The 19,843-nt window shown below is 41.8% G+C and overlaps 1 non-coding gene across 1 annotated transcript; it reads left to right on the forward strand.

Moving 5' to 3' along the window:
- Positions 1-458: 458 nt before the first annotated feature.
- trnac-gca lies at positions 459-530 on the forward strand. The gene has a single exon. It is a non-coding gene; the product is annotated as a tRNA-Cys (tRNA).
- The last annotated feature ends 19,313 nt before the right edge of the window (positions 531-19,843 follow it).

The following is a 19,843-nucleotide window of genomic DNA, read 5'->3' on the forward strand; positions in this document are numbered from 1 at the left end:
GTACTAGTAGCTAGGCAAATAACCATCAAAGAAATAAAAACAAGCTCAGTCAGAGAACAATGATGCCATGTGTTAACCATTATTGGAGAAGAAAATGACAAAAATGACCCCCACCCCCATTAAAAACGTACATAATAGGCTACATGCATAAATACACAAATATAGAAACCAGAATTGTGTTACCCCCTATTATGTTGTGGGGAATTAGACAAACGCATAGAATGGTTTGATCGACCAAGTGTTAAATTGAGAACATGCTCCTTTGGTGTCATGGACGCGATTTACATTGCCACGCATTTACATTGTAACATATCTGAGATTTTCCGTGCTGGTAGATGTGTTTAGAAATATTTTCGTTTTTGCTGCCTTTCCTCATAAAACACCATTACTATCAGAACACCATAGACAATTGTGGTGTAGACTACAAAAACTGTTCAATGTGAAGATTTATGGTTAACGGGGGTATAGCTCAGTGGTAGAGCATTTGACTGCAGATCAAGAGGTCCCCGGTTCAAATCCAGGTGCCCCCTCATTTTGGCGATGCATATTTTATCAGTAGGATATTGATCGCTTGAAAAAGTTTTTCACACGTCATAATATTGGTATCCTAAAGCTGATGTATATGGTAGATATGTAGGGCATTAATGCAGTACAAATGGAAGGATGTATGGTTTACAGCAGACCTGGGCAATTATTTGCAATGGAGGACCACATTAGAATATATTTTTGCCATTAGAATGATATTACAGGATTATACATCATGTGTATGACTGTGTTGACAGATATATCTACTGTAAATCACATCCAGATATGCTACTTATTTTACTTTTTTAACATGCACAGAAATTAAACACATCCATGTTCTCCTTTTGGTAGGCATTTTCATTATTAAACATGCAATGAACTACATGGAGGGAAAAGTACACTGTGCATTCAACACCACGGAAGGAACTCTTGTTAACGGGTATGCACAAAAACACAAGACAGAGAGAGAGCTCAACATTACATTTAAACTACTCAATCAGTGTGAGGTGTGAAATCTCTGGGCAGGTATAGCAGTGAAGTCAGGTATAGTTTCTGACGTCGCTATGCGCAGGATTGCTGAGAGGTGAGAGTCAATGAGAGATGATCTGTGCCTTGACTTGTTATAATTCATCACTGAAAATGTCTGTTCACATACATAGGTTGACCCAAACAGTACAAACACCTTCTGAGCATGACTCCTATCTTTGGAAAGTTTTGTTCATCGAGTGATGCATAGAATCTTGTCGGTGACATTGTTCTGAATAGTTCTCCAATCACTGCATCAGACTGAAGATCGATACGCTCAAGTTGCAGGTCAGTGGGAGCGTTATCCACATTGAAGGTGAAAGGAGAGGAAACCAACAGCATGTCATTTTCCAACACGTTGAAATCCTCAAAACGACTGGTCATCTGATGAGGAACAGACTAGTAGCGTCGGAAGGTGGGTGAGATTGTTGGCTTCTACTTGGCGGGTCAGGAGGAGTCATTTTCCTTTGAAGGCTTTGACAAGGATGTAAATCTGATGTGAAAAAGACTCTTCCCTTGTAGTTTGGAAATCAGTTCATTCATGAGGGCCATGATGTCCACGCTGAAGGCAAAATCGGCCAACCATTCTTTATCTTGCAGTTGAGGGAAATCCACATATTTTCCTTTCATTTGTAAAAACTCAGCAATCTCTAACTTCAGGTCCCACACCCTTTTAAGCACCTTCCCAAACTCAGCCATCTCACATTTGTGTGGTAGGGGAGATCTGCATGACCCAACTCTGTCTCTTCCAACAGTGAGACAGAGACAGTCTGTGGAGACAGTCTGTGGTTTAAAGATTTTGCTCTTATGAAATGTATCACTTTAGTGACTGTATCCACAACATGGCTCATTTTCAGAACACATTTACAGAGCATCTCCTGATGAATAATGCAATTTCTATCACAAATTCTTTATGTGATCTGTGCATGATTCCGCGGGCTGTATTGAACCAGGTCTTGGGCTGCATATGGCGCCCGGGCCGGCCTTTGCCCAGGCCTGGCTTGTAGTTATACAGGTGAATAGCCAGACTTACCTGGCTATCCCTTCAGTGTTTTGGGTCATTCCAAGTTATTTGACCCTGCTTTGGAACTCTGTTCATGATATGGGTCTGAACCTGGTTAACTATAGGCTAGAGATGGAAAGTGGGCAGACCCATGACAACATCTCCATTTAAAAGTAGCACATCTTCAACAGTAGTATTTCTTCGACTTGTATGTATGAGTGTATTGGCAGTTCTTAAACAAACTGAAAAGGCATACATTCACAGACTGCTGGCCGTATAGCCTAGGCCAGTGGTTCCCAACCAGGGGTACTAGGACCTGGGGGTACTTGGCCTATCCACATGGGGTACTTGAGACCATAAGCTTACTGGTAAAATGCACATGATGGGCACTTCAGCGGTACTCCGGGCAGAGCAAAATTCAGTTGGTGGTACAGTAAGCAAAAAAGGTTGGGAACCACTGGTCTAGGCTACTATAAGAATAAAGTCCAATTTGGTGATTTGCTGCCACATGCAGTGCTAGAGCAGTAGAGAGCCCACTCTGGAAATGTGATGTTCTCGTAGACTATATTGTCTAAAAATCACCAACCTTAAAAAGGGCACTTTTTAAATATTTAGGTTTACATTTTTAATTATCCATAAATGGATGTAAAGAAATTGTATTCCTAATCTAAACATCATGCCTGTTTTGCATGTTATTTTGGCATTAATACATGTCCCACATCAGTTTGCAAACAATGTCAAATAATATATATCATTGACTGAATAAAGCCACATATAAACATGGCCTCTTTTTTGGTTTTCTTGAGTAAGTCAGCTCCAAAATGTAGGTGTTTCTGCATAGCTCAGCGCTTTCTGTGGTGGTGGGGCAAGCCAGCAGAAAATATGGAATGATGTGCTTTGATTGGCTCAGTGTTCTGTCACTCATGGGAACTTTACATCACTGCCAAGTGTCAGAGAAGACATTGAAAATTCTAGCCCTTCGGCTGCTGCCATAGAAGTGACCATTCAAGAAGGCTCAAGGTCATTGACCACAGATAAAATGACGTCAAATCACGTTATATCTACAGTAGCTTTGATTGGATTGATCATGTCAACATCATAATTTCACAATCTTAGCTAGCAGTCATCATCATGAATCAAGTCTACTGACAAATCATTTTTAATCCTTGTAATATGAAGAGAAATTATAGATAAAATGTATATCGGTCATCGGCCAAAGGTTGGAACATTAGACGGCCATTGGACATAAACATTAGACAAGTTTAAAATGATAAACATTCAACATTGGCCATGGTCAATGAAATTTGCCATGCTCAAAACAACTCTTAACTCAGAGGACTGAGTTCAAAAAAACCAAAAATGATGTAAAAAATGATGCCAGGGAGGTATGTTTACTGTAGCTAAGAAAGTAATACTAAGTGTATGTTGTGATATTAGTAGCCCATGTGCCTCACTCTAGTAATTTGGTCTATTTACACCTCTTAATTTCACCTACTGTTCTACTGTAGCCCATAACCTGTTTTAGAGAAATGTAATCATTGAATATTGTAAGAGCTTTTATTGTCTGCTTATTTGCCCCCTTTATTTATCCTACAGTTCTAACTTGGTGTACAGGGAGAGCACTGTCAGAACGGTTCATGTTCTGAATTCTGTCGCTGTACATTTCAAAAGTGCTAAACAAATAGTTATATTGACTAATGTTACGTCTGTCCTAGCTCGCTCATTGTCTTAATTGAAATTACAGTTTGCCTCTTATCCGCTTGTCGTCCCCATATGCCATAGTTTCTACATTTTAATTGTCATTAGAAACCACATTTGTTTAAGCAAGTCAGCCATATCAGCTATTTTTTTTAAAGGCAGTAAATGAGTCTGAATGACCTGTTTCACTGTCAGACAAGGCTCCGCTGATAGCCAGGTCAAATCAAATCAAATTTTATTTGTCACATACACATGGTTAGCAGATGTTAATGCGAGTGTAGCGAAATGCTTGTGCTTCTAGTTCCGACAATGCAGTAATAACCAACAAGTAATCTAGCTAACAATTCCAAAACTACTACCTTATAGACACAAGTGTAAGGGGATAAAGAATATGTACATAAAGATATATGAATGAGTGATGGTACAGAGCGGCATAGGCAAGATACAGTAGATGGTATTGAGTGCAGTATATACATTTGAGATGAGTACGTAAACAAAGTGGCATAGTTAAAGTGGCTAGTGATACATGTATTACATAAAGATGCAGTAGATGATATTGAGTACAGTATATACATATACATATGAGATGAATAATGTAGGGTATGTAAACATTATATTAGGTAGCATTGTTTAAAGTGGCTAGTGATATATTTCCCATCATTTCCCATCAATTCCCATTATTAAAGTGGCTGGAGTTGAGTCAGTGTGTTGGCAGCAGCCACTCAATGTTAGTGGTGGCTGTTTAACAGTCTGATGGCCTTGAGATAGAAGCTGTTTTTCAGTCTCTCGGTCCCAGCTTTGATGCACCTGTACTGACCTCCCCTTCTGGATGATAGCGGGGTGAACAGGCAGTGGCTCGGGTGGTTGTTGTCCTTGATGATCTTTATGGCCTTCCTGTGACATCGGGTGGTGTAGGTGTCCTGGAGGGCAGGTAGTTTGCCCCGGTGATGCGTTGTGCAGACCTCACTACCCTCTGGAGAGCCTTACGGTTGTGGGCGGAGCAGTTGCCGTAGCAGGCGGTGATACAGCCCGACAGGATGCTCTCGATTGTGCATCTGTAGAAGTTTGTGAGTGCTTTTGGTGACAAGCCAAATTTCTTCAGCCTCCTGAGGTTGAAGAGGCGCTGCTGCGCCTTCTTCACAATGCGGTCTGTGTGGGTGGACCAATTCAGTTTGTCTGTGATGTGTACGCCGAGGAACTTAACTTACTACCCTCTCCACTACTGTTCCATCAATGTGGATAGGGGGGTGTTCCCTCTGCTGTTTCCTGAAGTCCACAATCATCTCCTTAGTTTTGTTGACGTTGAGTGTGAGGTTATTTTCCTGACACCACACTCCGAGGGCCCTCACCTCCTCCCTGTAGGCCGTCTCGTCATTGTTGGTAATCAAGCCTACCACTGTTGTGTCGTCCGCAAACTTGATGATTGAGTTGGAGGCGTGCGTGGCCACGCAGTCGTGGGTGAACAGGGAGTACAGGAGGGCTCAGAACGCACCCTTGTGGGGCCCCAGTGTTGAGGATCAGCGGGGTGGAAATGTTGTTGCCTACCCTCACCACCTGGGGGCGGCCCGTCAGGAAGTCCAGTACCCAGTTGCACAGGGCGGGGTCAAGACCCAGGGTCTCGAGCTTGATGACGAGCTTGGAGGGCACTATGGTGTTAAATGCCGAGCTGTAGTCGATGAACAGCATTCTCACATAGGTATTCCTCTTGTCCAGATGGGTTAGGGCAGTGTGCAGTGTGGTCGAGATTGCATCGTCTGTGGACCTATTTGGGCGGTAAGCAAATTGGAGTGGGTCTAGGGTGTCAGGTAGGGTGGAGGTGATATGGTCCTTGACTAGTCTCTCAAAGGTGTAGCAGTTGTAAGGTGTTGGGACTGCTGTTGGGACAGCTTTATGTAGGCACTAACAGTTTGTGGGCACCATTTGTCACCGTTATAGTGCAATTAATGTATTATTTTGTGTTGTGGCTTTGCTGGCATGCAATCCACTTTTCTTTTTTTTTTTTTTCGCCCCACCAAGATTTACATACTAAAATCGCCACTGATCATTTCTATCTTTGAGCCAAACCTGGATGGAATGCCCCAGTAAGACTCCAGACAGGACTTGACAGCTTTCTCCCAGGGCAGAAATCACTCTTTACATCTCCAGGTCCTGCATAGACAGAATTATTTTGACCTGAGGTTCAGCAGTAGGTACATCTTTAAACCACTCAGCACACAACGTCAAATTATGGGCGACATCAGTTCCGTCAGTCACAGCCGTTATTTCACCCCAAAATAGTATTTAGTCCATCCGTTTTGGCCTAAATTTAGCTGAAGATCAGCCTGACCGCTAGCTTGCTGTACTCATTGAACACGAGGCATGAAAAATAATCATATATTGCATAGCCTATATTGATTGAATTATGGTGGCTTCATGGAAATATGGGTGCACAATTTAACAACTAAATGTATTGCTATTTAAATTCAGTATTTTAACTGCCATTTGCTTCTGTGACATACAGTACTTTGCAAGTGCTCGGGGACAACTGAATGCATCTTCAGAGCAATGCATCCATATTTTGTGAGGTAGGGCAATAAAAGCACCCATCAACACAACATTTCTTCATGCAACAATGCTGAATAGTTGTTTAAGGTCTGTTTAATGTTAAAAAATAAAAAGTATTTGAATGTAAATGAATTGCATTTTATTTGTACAAAGGATTGTTTTCCAACACTGTCATAAATATGCCTTTGGTTTAAAGTAAACCTCAAAGTAAAGAAATTACTGTTTTCAGATTTGCTGCTTTGTGGGGTTAGCAGGGACAATCCCATAGAAGGCGTAGACCTTCAGATTATCCAGGTCAGCCTGGCCTGCCACAGTGAAGTGTCATGTTCTGACCTTTATTCCTTTTTTTTGTCTTTAATTAGTATGGTCAGGGCGTGAGTTGGGGTGGGCTGTCTGTTAGTTTTTCTATATTTTCTATTTCTGTGTTTGGCCTGATATGGTTCTCAATCAGAGGCAGCTGTCTATCGTTGTCCCTGATTGAGAACCATATGTATATAGCCTGTTTTCCTTTGTGTTTTGTGGGTGGTTATTTTCAGTCTTTGTGTGTCTGCACCAGATAGAACTGTTTCGGTTGTCACTTTGTTGTTTTGTATTTTTGAAGTGTTCAGTTGTAAAAAGATGAACACTAACCACGCTGTGCTTTGGTCCTCTCCTTCTTCCACCCAAGACAGCCGTTACATGAAGGCTGTGGACAGGAGCTTGCAGGAGGCGCTATATAGTAGATGGTGTTCTGAGAGAAACTCTCTGGCGAACCATTGCATGCAGTGGAACAAGTCCAGTTTGACATTGATGTCCTTGTTGAACTTGCTCCGTGAGGCACAGTTGTTAGCCAAGTTCTCAGATGTGACCTCTGCCACTATAGCCTCTGTGGTCGTTCAGGCAGCCCACAGGAGATGCTCATGAGGCTGGGAGTCCGGGACTCAGAATGCAGCACAGCAGTCCCTATTTACACAGAGAAAAAAAAATATTGACATAACAATTTTTCATGAGCTGATCATAGCAAAAAAGAAAATACTTCTGCTTTTCCCACTGTGGAAACACATTGCAAATATGTTCAGGATAAATCCTGTTAGGTTTGGTAGATGATATTCAGAGCTTAAATAGCCCAATGCCAGCAGCGCTGTAGTGATTGGACCTCTTTGGTAGCCTCCAGGGACTGCTCACTCTCCGACTGCAGCATAACCCAGGACAGGATCATCCAGTTCTCATTCATCATCACATAGGATGACATGGTGCCAGATGACAATGTCACCTTTCTGGCCACTTCGTGGGTGTGGTCAGACCTGAATACCTGTCGGAAGGTGCCATGTAGAGCTGGATGAGGGCTGGCTCCTGCTGTTGGTATTCTTGTAGGAGGAAATCAGTCAGGTAGTGTGAAGACACAGACACTCCACACCAGCCATCTATCTGCATCTTCATAGCCTCCAAACGGAGCAGGTGAGTCCTCCCGTCTCAGGAGCCCTGTGATGGTCCTCTGTCCATACAGCCCCGCCTCAGCATCCCTGTGGTTCTGCACACTGAGCAGGTAGGCCAGGTGGGCACCCTCATATTTCAGGTGCAGCGTCTCTGTCACCTGGTTGACCATGTCATTGGATGACTTGCCGGAATGTCTCAGCTCATCCATCACCGTCTTGCAGATAACCATAAGGCCGAGGAAGGCTGGCAAGATTTTGCTGAAACGCCCTGAGGTTTGTCAGCAAACCAGTACTTTTTGCATACCTCGCAGCTAAGATGGAAGGCTACAGCATAGTACTGGCCACTGGTGCCAATAATCACCCTATGCCTTCCTACTCCAGAAGAGACTACCTGGGGGTTGGGACAACCGTGGAGACAAGGCAGGACATAAGGGGGAGAGGCTGCAGGCTGTGTGGGTGGTGGCGGTGGGAGAGTGGCTGCAGGGTGTGCTGGAGAAGCAGGGTGTTTCAGAGCTACAAGATACAAAATAAATATGAAACTTATTGTTAAACCAAAAAAGATCAGTGTAGATGAATTACATGGCAGAGTATGTCATACCTTGAGGCAGCACTGTACCCTGCTCTGCTCTGGTAGGGGCAGGGGGCCTCACATTCTGTAATGTAAGATCTAGGGTAAGCTGGCGCTCCAACGGCTGCTGCTGGTGTACCTGAAATCACAGTTAACATGTGCATTTATCATTGCAGTAGATACAATTAAATAAATTACTAATCTGGACATGATTGGCATGAGTTTAAAGTATTAGTACACTCACTCAGCTAGGTCTGGAATATAGATGGGGACAAACCCAACATCTCCTTTTCCAAATCCTCATCCATTACTGTGAAATGAAACAAAGACGTCATTACAAATAGCATGTCATATTAAAGTAAACCAATAGTTTTCTATATTTTTGTTACCAACTGACCTGGAAGATCATAGGCAAGGGGGGGTTGGGGTTGGGGCTTCTGTGCCAGATGATGTTGGAGGTGGAACAGGGGCAGTTGTTACCTGGCTTTGCTTTTTCAACAGGGACTGCTGTAGTTAGTGAATGTGTGCCTGACACACACTTCTGACTAAGGATAAAGCTAGCATACCCATCAGCCCTGGTGTTCCAAATTTCCCTCCAGGTGTTTTTGGACTGTTTCCCAAAACCAACAAAGTTCTCATCCTCTGAGGTCACAACAGGTGTAGCTGGTCTTAGTGACTTGTACTTCAGATGGTCCTCAATCTCTTGAAAGCTCCTCAAGTACTGGAGGAAGGACATTAGGATGTCCTTTCTGTCACCCACTGGGTTGAACTGCCTAGTCTTCCCCTCCTGTTCAACCTTCTTGATGGAGGTACAAGGTCTATCCCAAATCATTCTCCAGAAGCCACAGGAAAGACTTGCCATGTTATTTTCCAAACTGTAGGATGTACTCGCACAACACCGCCAGTCTGTCTGACACAGAAACACGAGGCAAATGTACAAATAGTTAGCTTTACACCTTTGATGATCTATTATACAAATTCAACTTGTAAGCCTTATTCAATGACAACATTATGGGCACTTCTAGGCATTATTCAAATCATTGGAAACATAGATTACGTTGTTAGGAAATCTCTAGCAATGCCCACTGGAAGGCTAATTGTATCTGTCACATTATGGTGTACTGTGTAGGTTCGCTATCATTATGCAGAATATTGTGTAGACTTGCTGCAGTATTATCTAAAAACACTATCAGTTGGGACTTTCCCAATAGATTGCAACACCTACTGTAGCTACATGTCTAACAGTGAACTTGCAAATTCAATCACCGGTCACAACTCTTAAAAAAAAAAGAAGCATTGAGACGGTTAACGTTAGCATTCCTACTACTTTAACTGTAACGTTATAGAGGCTGTATCACAAATCACCTAGGACCACACCAGGCGCCATGTTGGAAGACCAGAGTCAGTCTGGCAGAAGTCCTCCAATCGTCCACATGGCTTGCTACCACCAGAAACGTTGAAGATTACCCCATTATTTAGTTTTTCCTAAAGGACCCAGCAAGTGTAAACAGTGGGAGATCCTATTCAAGTAAGTAAATATATTTAGAAAATATGTATTATTATCTAGCTAGCTACAAGAACTTAGTGTTCAGGCTAACTCAAATCAGCTGCGAACGTAATGTTCGCTAGATAGCTTTGCATACTGTATAGCTAGCTAAGTGAGTTAAATAACACCAGCTAGCTAACATCATATTAGCTAGTTATCGTGATGTATAATTGTAACTCGAAATGCATTTGTAGCTAGGTAGCTAGCGAACAGCCATGGAAGAAGGTGAAAGGATTAGCTAGCTGTTCCGGCTGTCAGAGAACATAGAGTAGGCTACTCTGAATATTGCAGGTACCTTTGTCTGAGGACATTATGAAAATATTCTCCAGTTCCAGTCCCTAGTGTTAGCGAGAAAAACTGAGGACAGAGAGATATAGCAACATCATTTTCAGTGCTGTCTAATTTGAGTATAATGCACCCTGTTTCTTTGTGATGTTTTCTGTCCTCAGATACAGAGAGCTATGAAACCCTGTCTGCAGAGGAATATGTCCCAATGAATGCCCTGAGAGAATAAGAGTGCATCCTTGTATACAATGGGTCATACGCGTACCTATGTTAGGACATTTTGTTAACAAAAATGGAGTTTAAAAAGTCACACACAATGTGTAAACATATTAAACTGGATCAGGTCAACCCTGCTGGGTGTTCTGGATTCTGGTCCAGCCCAGCACTAACACCTGATTCAATTTATCAAACCAAATTAGTTGACAATTAAGTGTGCCATTGCTGAGCTGCAATAGAAGTCTGCTCACCCAGTAGATCAGGGATCAGTGGAGCAAGGTTGGTCACCTCTGGTATGGACTTTTTTTGTTCAACTGAAATTATGCTTTACTAATAGCCTACTGGTTACTAAGATGCTATTCAATGTGTTGGCTAAATGCAGTGTTTCATCCAATCATTCAAAATCAAATAGCTAAATAATCCCCCCACCAAACAGGGCTTAGAATAGAGGGTTAATTGTTAACTATTATTCAAGATGAACAGGCGCAATAAAGAGGGGAAGGGAATTGGTCTCTAATTTGTCTGCGTTTGTGTTGTATTCTCAAATAAACACTAGCTTTTTGTTCAGTTGTAAGCTCTCCAATTAGTTTAGATTGTCACTTTTTCCCCCAGTCCTTGAGTACCTTCCCAACAGCACACATTTGTGTTGCAACCCCAGACAAACATACCTGATTCAACTCATTGAAGGCCTGATTAGTTGAATCAGGTGTGCTTGTCTCGGGCTACAATAAAAATGTCTACTGTTGGTGGTACACGAGGACCGGAGTTGGGATCCACAGCTACAATATGATGGCATTTGCCTTACGGGCAGTTGCAATGCACCCGTGCACACGTGTATGGTGTTGTGTGGGGGAGTCATTTGCTGATGTCAACGTTGTGAACAGAGTGCCCCATGGTGGCACTGGGGTTATGGTATGGGCAGGCATAAGCTACGGTCTATGACCACAATTGCTTTTTATCTATGGCAATTTGAATGCAGAGATACCTTGACGAGATCCTGAGGCCCATCGTCGTGCCATTCCTCTGCCATCATCTCATGTTTCAGCATGGTAATACACGGCCCCATGTCCCAAGGATCTGTACACAATTCCTGGAAGCTGAAAATGTCCCAGTTCTTCCATGGCCTGCATACTCACCAGAAAAGTCACTAATTGAGCATGTTTGGGATGCTCTGGATCTACGTGTACACCAGTGTTCCATTTCCCGCCAATATCCAGCAACTTCGCACAGCCATTGAAGAGAAGTTGGGAAAACATTCCATAATCAAGCCTGATCAACTCCATGTAAAGGAGTGGTGTCATGCTGCAAGAGTCAAATGGTGGACATACCAGATATTGGCTGGTTTACTGATCCACGCCCTTACCTTTATCTGTGACCAACGGATGCATATCCGTATTCCCAGCACAAGAGGTTGATGGCACCTAAATTGGGAAGGATGGGCTCGTGGTAATGGCTGGAGCTGAATGGTATCAAATACAGCAAACACACAGTTTCCATGTTTGATGCCATGCCATTCACTCAGTTCCAGACATTTATGAGCGGTCCTCCCCTTAGCAGCCTGGAATCCATTGTTTAGGGCCTAATGAAATTCCAATTGATTGATTTCCTTATATGACCTGTAACTCAGTAAAATTGTTAATTGTTGTATGTTGCATTTATTTTTGTTCAGTATACATGTTCCAAATTACATTTTATATATTCATATGATTTAAGGGGGCACTTTTGTCACGACGACAAGGTGAAGGTGCTCTCTACTCAAATGGCACAACAGAATCATTCAGATTGACCAAAACACAGCATATGGCAACCACATTGTATAACTGAGGGATGTCTCCTTTCTTATCTGGAAAAGGACAAAGTAGTAAAAGGAGAAATGGATGTTGCTGCAGATTTTAATTTTCGTAGCAGGTTATGAGACTTAGGTTAAGAGTTAGGGTTAGCTAAAATAAAACGAAATCCCTTCTAGCAGTCACCCGTTATCATACAGTAGGCCTAGATTACATGGTTGCAATCAAGACAAGGTTGTTTTTATTGATCTGTTGTCAGTGTCAGCAAAGTAGGTCTAGTCTATTGTCGTATTCAAAAAAGATTGTCATATAAAGTGTAGAAGAATTTCATTAAATGTTTATCAAAGGCCACAATTTTCCAGTGCAAAGGAAAGAAACATCTGATATAGGCTCATGTCACTATACGCTCATTAATAGCCTAAATTATGACTATCCAATCTACTCATCACAGTAGGAATAGTAGGCTTACCTTAATCTGCAAATGCGATGATACATGCATACAATCCTTTGTTATAAAAGGTGCATTTTTATGGTGAACAAAAATTGCTTCCCCAAAACTATAAACTCACACAGCGCACTGACTATGTAAGAGATACAGGATAATAGCTAGACTACAAGCTATGTCACACCCTGATCTGTTTCACCTGTCCTTGTGCTTGTCTCCACCCCCCTCCAGGTGTTGCCCATCGTCCCCATTATCCCCAGTGTAAAAATACCTGTGTTTTCTGTCTGTCTGTGCCAGTTTGTTTTGTTTGCCAGCGGTTTTCTCCTAGCTCCTGATTTTTTTATTTTTTTTGCCCAGTCTTTGTTTTTCCTCATCCTCCAGGTTCTGGCACTTGCCTGTCTTGACTCTGAGCCCACCTTCCTGACCATTCTGTCTGCCCTCGACCTCGCGCCTGCCTGCTGCCCTGTACTGTTTTGGACTCTGACCTGGTTGTGAACTCTTGCCTGTCCCTGACCAACCTTTGCCTACCCCTTTGACAATAATAAATATCAGAGCTCAAACCATCTGCCTCCTGTATCATTATAAGCCATCTAGCTATCTAATGTTGGCCAACTTAGTCTTGTTAACACCTGGTTTGCATAACAGCTGAAAGAAACAAAAAATCTATCATATTTACCAGTGGATTCAGGTCTTGACGGGCAAACTCTTTTTTTTCACAGTTCTTGAGTCTTATCTCCTTGGTGTTTCATAATTGTGGGTAATCTGTAAATCCGTTATCTTTCCTGCCTTGTTAGAGCAGCCAAACACTGCACAGAAATTGACCGTCGTGATGAATTAACTAGTTTGAAATCACTGTTATCATGCAGCTTGGGGAAGCCACTCAGCAGTTGTTCAAATAATTGATTGCGGTGGTATTGCAGTAGTATTCCAACATAGCTGCCAGGAGGAGTCATACGCAGTGGAGATTTTAGCATGTACGTTTTGGTGGGGCAAACACCCCCTCCAATTTTTTTGTTTAGATGCATGCCAGCAAAGCCACTACACAACACTAAACAATATATTAATTACACTATAACGGTGAAAAGCGGTGCCCTCAAACTGTTAGGGCCAACATAAATCTGTCCCAACAGCAGAGCTTTCTTTCCAGCACAATGTAGTGAATCCTTACCACTGCTACACCTGGCAATCAGCGGAGCCTTGTCTGGCAGCGAAACAATTCATTCAGCCTCGTTGAATTACTTTTTAAAAACATAGCTGATATGGCTGACCATATCTCCCTGGCATGTTACAGAATTTATGCAGCAGCATATAAAACATTTTTGGACTCACCTTAATGTGCGCGGTGGTCCTTTGTTGGCAAATGTTGTCATTAAAGAAAAATATGTACAATTCCAAGTTGGATGACGGTTCAAAACAAATTTTCCCAGTCTGACTTCCCAGTTGCAATGTTTGCGGTTAGCCACTGTCACCGATTCCTTTCAATCAACTCATTGTTGAATTTGCGATTTTCAACGTGTTGTGGAATGTTAATTGTCCAATGGCCGATGAGCAGTTTTATCTATAATTTCTCTTTATATGACAAGGATTTGAAAATGATTTGCCAGACTTGATTCATGATAATGACTGCTAGCTAAGATTGTGAAATGATGATGTTGACATGATCAGTCCAGTCAAAGCTATTGTAGATATAACGTGATTTGACGTAATTTTATCTGTGGCCAATGACTTTGAGCCTTCTTGGATGGTCACTTCTAATGTAACTATGGCCCCAAAGGGCTCACATTCTTGACTCTGGCTCATGATCCAGCTTTGGAATCTTTATTTGAATTTATAGCCTATTTTGTATTGTTCTACTGTAGATAAGCCAAGGAAAGATGTATTTTTTTTTAAAGACATTTTGTTTTAATATGATATATGATATATATATACACACACACACATACACAGTTGAAGTCAGAAGTTTACATACATTTTGCCACAACTTTGGAAGTATGCTTGGGGTCATTGTCCATGTGGAAGACCCATTTGCCACCAAGCTTTAACTTCCTGACTGATGTCTTGAGATGTTGCTTCAATATATCCACATAATTTTCCTTCCTCATGTAACCGATGTGAAATGGCTAGCTAGTTAGCGGTGGTGCACGCTAATAGTGTTTCAATCGGTGACGTCACTCGCTCTGAGACCTTGAAGTAGTGGTTCCCCTTGCTCCGCAAGGGTTTTTGTGGAGCGATGGGTAACGATGCTTTGTGGGTGACTGTTGTCGGTGTGTGCAGAGGGTCCCTGGTTCGAGCCCAGGTATGGGCGAGGGGACGGACTAAAGTTAAACTGTTATACTCATGATGCCATCTATTTTGTGAAGTGCACAAGTCCCTTCTGCAGCAAAGCATCCCCACAACATGATGCTGCCACCCCCGTGCTTCATGGTTGGGATGGTGTTCTTCAGCTTGCAAGCCTCCCCCTTTTTCCTCCAAACATAACGATGGTCATTATGGCCAAATAGTTCTATTTTTGTTTCATCAGACAAGAGGACATTTCTCCAAAACGTACGATCTTTGTCCCCATGTGCAGTTGAAACCGTAGTCTGGCTTTTTTTATGGCGGTTTTGGAGCAGTGTCTTGTTCCTTGCTGAGCAGCCTTTCAGGTTATGTCGATATAGGACTTGTTTTACTGTGGATATAGATACTTTTGTACCTGTTTCCTCCAGCATCTTCACAAGGTCCTTTGCAGTTGTTCTGGGATTGATTTGCATTTTACGCACCAAAGTACGTTAAGTTCTAGGAGACAGAACGTGGCTCCTCCCTGAGTGGTATGACGGCTAATGGGTCCCATGGTGTTTATACTTGAGTACTATTGTTTGTGCAGAGGAATGTGGTACCTTCAGGCGTTTGGAAATTGCTCTCAAGAATGAACCAGACTTGTGGAGGTCTACAATTGTTTTTCTGAGGTCTTGGCTGATTTCGTTTGATTTTCCCATGATTTCAAGCAAAGAGGCACTGAGTTTGAAGGTAGGCCTTGAAATACATCCACAGGTATACCTCCAATTGACTCAAATAAATTTGCCTATCATAAGCTTCTAAAGCCATGACATCATTTTCTGGAATTTTCTAAGCTGTTTAAAGGCACAGTCAACTTAGTGTATGTAAACTTCTGACCCACTGGAATTGTGATACAGTGAATAAGTGAAATTTTTTGATTTGCCGCTAAAATCATAACAAACATTGACAACTAAAATATTGTGTTATTGTTATTGTTCATGTGTATTATTATTATTAATAATAAGAATAATAGGAGAGGGGGGGGGCGTAGTTAAAAATGTACCCCAAAAGGTTCTCCAAAAGGTTCTTTGAGGATCCATTAAAAGGGGTCTTCGACCCCTTTATAGGGGTTCCCCCACAGTGTCAATTTGAAGAACCCCTAAAAGATACTCCAGGAACCTTTTTTAATTTTTTAGAGCGAAGACACATTTTTACTGGCTGTTAAAATGCAAGGTCCTTTTTCTTTCTTCCTTTTTGTCAGAATATAACAGGATATAATACGTTTCTCTGACGACAGGCAGTGTGCTTTTATTGGACATAAAGAACTGGTCTGCGATATTTATAGAAGGTTTTTTTTCTCTTAAAATTTTATAATTTCAAAAAACTATTTGATCCAATGAACTGAGCAGGCTGGGCTGACATGCTTGTGGCCTTTACTAGGACTTTCCTAATATGAGCATACATCTAAAATATTGTGCTGGTCTTATTTTTTATAATATGATGTATTATTATTATTATTATTTTATTTTTATGACTGTTTTCCATGTTATTTGTTTAGTTCTCTCTTAAAAAGAACCCTCATAGACATGCAATACACCTATGGGGCTTTGAATGTGTGCGTGAAGGGTGGCAGTATTGAATGAGGTTATCTGCCCATATTTCTCTCTGGCCTACACCAATTGGCGGCCAAAGGTTTGCCTTAGGACGCAAAGGTGTGTCATGAGTCAGGGAGATGGTCATAGTGATAACAGACCTAGATATGGGGGGATGTTTTGGTGGGTGGAATATTAGGACAATTGGAGGTCTACCTAGTTGCAGCTACAGTATACTTAACAGTGCAAATATAGTGGTACAGCTATATGGACACAATCATCATGGTGCTTTTTGATGTTAAGGTTACAAAACATTGGTTGTGGTAAGTATAATTGAATCTTAGGTATCATTATGGTAAGTGGGGAAATAAGTGTAGCAAGTTATAATTGTAATGGCTTAGCAGATCATAAAAATTGTTTTTATTTTTTTGCCTGGCTAAAAGAGAAAGAGTACAAATCTATTGTTTACAGGAAACTCACTCTACAACTATAAATTAAGTTCTCTGGAAAAAGGACTGGGACGAATAAATATATTTTTCTCATGGGTAAAGAAACGCAAAAGGGGGGATTATATTAATTAACAACAATTTTGATCCGATTGTGCAAACTGTGCAAACAGATCCTCAAGGAAGATGGATCATTTTAAATATGCTACTGGACCAAAAACAGATCTGGCTAATTCATCTATATGGGCCAAATAATGATGATCCACACTTTTCGAAAATATATATAATAATCTATTAAACTCACAAGTAACAAATTCATCTATTATTATGGTGGGAGATTATAATAAGGTTTTAAGTCCCTCAATGGATCGTAAAGGAAATCACACTACAAACTATCACCCTCATGTGCTTAAGGAGAACACGAATATCATGGATACATTAGAGCTAGTTGATATATCGAGGCTGAAAAACCCTACCTAGCAAAATCTACATGGAGGAGGCTAATCAAGCTAGCTGTCTTGATTACTTCCTCGTCTCATTTTTGCTGGTGTCAAAAGTTTAAAAAGTATTAATAGGAGACTGAATGCGATCGGACAATCATTGAATTGTCCTCCACAATAACTCTTACAGAATTTCCACGTGGACAGGGATATAGGAAATTGAATCAAAGCCTACTGGATGACAATTTGTTAACTAATATGAAAAATAATTCATAATTTCCTTTTTTCTGCACAACATAGGCACAGCAGATCCCCTTGTATGGGTCACTTTGAAATGTACTTTTAGAGGCCACTCAATACAATACTCATCATTAAAACAAAAGCATTTTAGGTCAAAAGAGATTGGACTAATAAAGGAAATAGAGGAAATAACAGTGCAGGTAGATGGTAATGGAAACAGTACTAGGGAGGCACAAAATAAGTCAGAGGAAAAACTAAAATAATTTGAGGAACTTATTCAAGAACAATCACGTTATTTTATTTACATCAAGCGAATTGGATGGAAAATTGTGAAAAATGCACGTTTATCTTGAATCTTCATCATAGAAGTGCTATCGGCCTCCCGAGTGGCACAGAAGTCTTAGGCACTGAAGCACTACAGCCTGGTGTTCGATACCAAATTATATTTTGAAAGAGGAAGGAAAATATTTTAAGCAGTATTCAGACCCCTTCACTTTTTCCATATTTTGTTAAGTTACAGCCATTTTTGCTCATCAATCTACTCACAATACCCATATAAGGACAAAGGAAAAATTGGTTCTTGGACATTTTTGCAAATGTATAAAAATAAATAAATAAATATCACATTTACATAAGTATTCAGACCCTTTACTCAGTGCTTTGTTTAAGCATCTTTGGCAGCAATTACTGCCTCGAGTCTTCTTGGGTATTATGCTACAAGCTTGGCACACCTATATTTGGGGAGTTTCTCCCATTCTTCTCTGCAAATCCTCTTAAGCTCTTTCAGGTTGGATGGGGAGGGTCGCTGCAAAGCAATTTTCAGGTCTCTCCAGAGATGTTCAATGGGGTTCAAGTCCGGGCTCTGGCTGGGCCATTCAAGGATTTTCAGAGACTTGTCCCGAAGCCTCTCCTGCTTTGTCTTGGCTGTGTCCTTTGGATCGTTTTCCTGTTGGAAGGTGAACCTTCGGCCCAGTCGGAGGTCCTGAGCACTCTGGAGCAGGTTATCATCAAAGATTTCTCTGTACTTTGCTCCATTCATCTTTAGCTCGATCCTGACTAGTCTCCCAGTCCCTGCCACTGAAAAACATCTCCACAGCATGATGCTGCCACCCCCAGAGGCTCAACCCTTTGTTGTTGCTCTGGGTCAGGTTCACCACTTTTCTGTTGGTTCCTCCAAATCCCCTCCAGATCCCCTTCAGCTTGCCGTAGCAGTCTTTCTTGCCGTTTGGCTATGGTCTTGCGTGCTTCAAAGGCTTCGTGTTTGAGCGTCCATGAGCCAACAGTTCTCGTCAGCTTGAGTGTCCTCTATGATTTGGCATTTGACCTACTTTAAGGAGCTTCATACATTTCGTGAGAGAAGCAGCTTGTGAGTCACTCAGGGCCTCTGACGGGACTCCACTCCATCCAGTCCCACAGCTCAGAGATGAATGATATGACGAGTGGCCCTCATTGAATGAGATGATTTAGTGGACCTGAGAGATTCAACAGAACGTCGCTCTGATCCCCCAGTTTGCCTCCTCTGTGAGGTGTCTTCCAGAGGCGGATGAAATGGCGGGTCTTCATGTGTCGGGGACTCCATACGCTCCGAGGAAGAGGGATGGAGTGTTTACAAATAACTGCTGTGGTTGTGTGGATAATCTCTTCTGAGATTGGGTTATGTGGGGGAAAACCTAATTGTCTCTCAAATGGAATGGGGGCTGTTTCCCCCCTGTGGCTCTTTCCACCCAAAATGTGGATGTGCACTTGCTGCACTTGGCTGTGAGACAGTGAAGGTTCCACTTGCATCCCACATGTGCCGGGACCGACTATGGCAGAGTCAGGATGAGGTTCCCCACTGAGGGTGGAGTAATTGAGGTTCGTATCCATGCGAACACCTGTATCCCACGCCACGTTCGTTCAAAGGAGCATTTGTTATGGCAGGTTGCCTATTTTGTACTGTGTGAAGGTAGGAGCTGGTACAGGAGTCCCAGGTAGAGTACAAGGATAGGGAGAGAGACTCGAGGATGCATTCTAGAGAGTTGCAGCTCCCGTTTGTTTTATCATTTCAATGATACATTTCCATAAGTGTGTGTGTGCAAAGAAAAACAGTAAACAAAACATTTGCATTCACACATATTATTCCTCGTCATACATATTTCATCATATAACCTTAAATATTTCCTAAACATTTACTAAATATATTAATTTCAAGGTATTTCCAACTTCACTATCCATACGCAGCCACAGCAAAACATTCTACAACTAATAAACAACAGTGCGTCTAAATGAGCATCTATATCCACTTGAAAAAGCAAGTGAAACGTAAACAACAT

This window comes from Oncorhynchus tshawytscha, linkage group LG24 (assembly GCF_018296145.1).
Source record: "Oncorhynchus tshawytscha isolate Ot180627B linkage group LG24, Otsh_v2.0, whole genome shotgun sequence".
Lineage (NCBI taxonomy): Eukaryota > Metazoa > Chordata > Actinopteri > Salmoniformes > Salmonidae > Oncorhynchus > Oncorhynchus tshawytscha.